Genomic DNA, 4497 nt, shown 5'->3' on the forward strand with positions numbered 1-4497 from the left:
CATCTGGTTTCTAAACACCAGCTTAATAGAGAGGAAAAGAGCAGGGATATTTGATGTTCCTGTATGAGCTTGATATATGAGCTTGATATATCTATATAAATTAGGTGTTTAGACTCTTCTAGGGGTGGAAATACGTGCAAGGTTCATCATTTTTCAGCTTTAAAATTTGAAGCAATTGTGGACCCGAGTCTAGGGGCGGAACATTTTTCCCACTAAACCTAAACTAAAAATATAAAATAATCGAACCGATTATCAAAACTATAAATATTACAAAATACTGAAAAAAACCGAACTAATTGATAGTTTCGACATACGTTAATGACATAAATGACCGTTTTAATATATGTTGATGACTTTAATAAGTTTCTTTTTTTTACTTTCTTTCTTTCTTCTTTATACGAAATTTCTAGTTACCGATCAAAGATCCAATCAAGAGAGGTATACTCCTCTCAAGAGGCATGTCAGATCCAGGGCATTCCAATTCGATTAAATAGGATGACGGTTTTTCATTCCAAAACTGTAAAATCCGAATTTCGATCAAATCACACATCGCAGTATACTAGACCTTCTAATTCTTTAAGAGGTTTATCTAAAAGATAATGAACTTTACACTTTTTCACACCGATGAAAACTCAACTTTAACCAATTCATTAAAATAATTGTTAACGACCTCAAAATGAAAAAAATCAAGAATTAAAATTGTTCAGAACAACATTTTCCATGAAACCATATTTTTATTATTTTTCAAAATCACATTTTTGGGTTTTTCTCTGTCTAGAACATCATTAACACTTTGAATTGTTTATTTTGAGACCGTCAACGGTCATTTTGAGGCGTTGAGTGGCCACAAGTGTTAAAAAGTATAAAATTCAATAGTCATACCATTAAAAATTGATGTTTAATGGCACAATATTAAAATATATAAAGTTAGTGGCCATATGTGTAATTTACCTTAGTAGAGAATTCTATACATCTATACATATACTAAAAGCTAGAGATAAATTGCTTACATGTCAGCTTGAGGTAATTCTCAATTTAATTTATTATTTATGTTATTTGTTTTAATCTATTTCATATTTTATACCGTTCATCTTCCGTCAAAACTCTACCAAATGTCATTCCATTACCCAGAACCACTTTCCTTCACGTCTTTTAATCAATCCTCTCTCTACCAAACTACTCTTCCCGTATGCTTCCTCTACCAATTGCTCTGCTCTTCACGTATGCTTCCTGATGCGCGGTGCCTAGGTAGAGCTTTTCTACGACGATAAATGTGTATTACGATGGATGTGCTACGGCTACGGATGTGACATTTTTCAATGCTCTAACTCTTCCTAGACATTACTACGTAGGGGCAAGTGTACCCCGTCATATCAAGTAATAATCCGGTTAAGACCGGGTATCGAATCCACGGGATTTATAACTACAAGTATTAAACGACTCGGTTTTATGTGTTATCTAAGCGGTGAATACTTTGGGTTGATGTGGGAACCAACTACAAACTACTCCTAACTACGCTGAGACAAATTTATATAGCAAAAACTCTACGAAATGATGCGGATAGCGATAAGTTATAAATGTGACAAACACTGACTTCCAATATATATGCGGTTAATGATTTACTCTTGCAATGACGACTACGTGTAGTTCGACTGATCCGTGAGGTACTTAGACTACGTGATTCCTAGTCAAGGTGTGTCTAATGCTGGGGATTAGAAACTAGGGCCCATAAGTTCCGTGGCTTGTCAATTTCTACGGTTTCCGGTGCGTCACTTTCGGTAAGGCAACACCTATATAATCCCTAAAGATAGCCTGAATGGCGTCGGAAATCGCATACCCCTACACAATAATCAATTACGAGTATCAAAACAAGTAGCAAACATCAACACATATATAGAGAAAGAGATTATGAATCATAAATTATAAATATGGAGAATGTAAATATGAAATACAACCAAGCCTAGTACATAGGAAGAGTACAAGCTAATTAGCAAGTGAAAAGGGAAGAATCCACCCTCGGAACTAGCTAACCGGACTCAAGGCCGTCTCTTAGGACTTAGGACTTGGAGGTGGAGCTTTCGACCTTTGTGAGCGGAGATAAAACGGAACCTTGACGGAATGCCGAAATGAACGAACAAGCTCTCAAGGTGATAGAGTTTTGCTAACTAAAATCTGAATCTAAAACTAAAATAACAAGAACTTAAATTATACAAAAGTTGTATATCAAAAGGGGCCTCTCAAATGAGTGCTAGTCACTCTTATTTATACACATCAAGCTAGGGGCAAAATCATAATACAAGCATGGAGCAACATGATTTTGTGCATATTTCCCATTCCTACAAGCATGGAGCAACATGATCTTGTGCATATCTCCCATTCCTACAAGCATGGGGCAAAGCATGGAGCAACATGATCATAATGACCCATTCCTTTAATAATTTCCTGCATGTGGACTTAATCCGGGTCTTATTGCCCCGCGTATAGTGATATACGCCGCGCGTGTTTGAGCTCCTGGCGTTTTATTGCTTGAAATACACCATTTACGCCTTGCGTATCCTTAAACACGCCTCGCGTACTGATGGTTGACTTACGAGACAATGCAGTTTGACGTCTATGATTGGGCTCATCATTGGATCTACGCCCTGCGTAGATTGGGGTACGCCCCGCGTATCAATGGTTGGATCCCACGCGGAGTCTGTGGATAAGGCAATTATTTCTGACTAAGTGTTCCACACCCCGCGTGAGGAGTGATACGCCCCACGTATTTTGGTAGATTTCCACTCCATGCTCGTACCTGAAATACAATTCTCGAGAGCCGAGTTAGCTTGACGTTTTATTTTCTAATATTAATCAAAAATAAGGAAAATTAACCGAAAGTACGGAATTTATTTTTATTTTGTTATTTTATTAAAACACTCTATTTTTTGTAATTGAACCTATTTATTTCATCCAAAATTAACCCGTAAATTACGCTAAAAGATAGGGGTAAAATACCCCTATCAAACCTCATCAGACTTTAAAGTTTTACTTGTCCTCAAGTAAAAGAAATCGAAAGACAAGGGATTGAGACTATTATGAAACAAACCGTCGGTTGGTTTTACCAAGTGCGTGATTTCAAAGTTAAAGTTTTATGCAAAGTTTTCAGTAAGTACCTACGCAAACAAACGAGTGACCAAAACTTGTTTGAAACCTCCATGATCAAAAAGTTAATAGGCAATATTAACGGGGATCGATTATCTTTTGAGAACCCGATAGTACCTCAGCAAGGGATTTCACTCTTTCGCTCAAATTTTAGTGGGTCGGTGTTTTAGCACTCTTCTTTGCACTTACTCGAAGTCACTTTGAGTTTGCATTTTCATCCGAATTTTTCCTCCTATGTTATGGTCTCGGTAATATTAAAAATGAACCCGGAGGGGGGTTGTAATGTGGGTGGCTTTTTAGTGGTTAATTTTTGGAAACTCGAGTTTAAATACTATTTTGATGATCACACCGTATTTTTATTTTGGCCTTGGCGAGTTCATAAGATATAACTCGAAATTGCTCGGGTAGAGCTTGAGAATGCCTTTTTGCTCTTCATTGTATTTTTCTTTTTTGTTTTAGAGCGGCACAAAAAATGATTTCGAAAGCTTTTGGTGCTTACTTGTCAAGGCCTTTGGCTTATTTCAGGTAATTTTGGTGCGATTTGATCTTGTTGGTATTTAAACAAGAGGAAAAAGGGTTAAATGTTAGAAAGGGTATTAACAATAAAAAGTCGGTTAATAGGCTCGAGGGGTTTTCCTAGAGGTTAATGAAAACGAGAAAAATAAGTTAAGAAAAGAGTTAGACTAAGTGGGTTCGTTTTATCATCTATTGTCATTTTAACCAAAATAAGTGTACTAAACCCGGTATTAGGTGCAAACTCTATGAGTCGAGTGAAGTCAAATCTCTCGAATAATTGTGAAAGAAATAGAGTTCTCGTATGAACTCCTTTATGCTCAAAAATACCTTACAAAAATTCGGGTTAAAATGTGTATGTTCAAGTTCTCGTCAAATTTTCAACTATCCCGTTTTTATTGCCTTTTTAAATTTCATTATAGAGATGACTTATAGATTAGGACTCAATGCTTTTGTTTGGTACGAACCTAGGCTTTGCATAAATTCTAGAACTTCAAAATTAAGACTAAAATTTCTTACTAAAACCGATCCTTTGTGTCAACGTCTTTTTATTTAAGGACAAATAACGGAACATTTAATTGATTTCCGAGGGGGGTAGTGTGTCAGAAGAATTTTAGGGATCAATAGATTAGTTTAATTATTTTGTTGTTTATTTGATTTTTATTTTTGTTTTTGTTAGTGCAAAACAAACTGAAGGTGCGGGGTTGCACGACCCTCCGCGTTATTAAAATGACGTCTATTCCAAGGACGTCGCAAAAGAAAAGAAAAGAAAAGAAAAACAAAAACAAAAAGAAAGATAGAATTTAAATTGAAAGATAGAGGGTTATCTACCCTATCCCTCCT

Source organism: Euphorbia lathyris, chromosome 6, assembly GCF_963576675.1.
Source record: "Euphorbia lathyris chromosome 6, ddEupLath1.1, whole genome shotgun sequence".
NCBI lineage: Eukaryota > Viridiplantae > Streptophyta > Magnoliopsida > Malpighiales > Euphorbiaceae > Euphorbia > Euphorbia lathyris.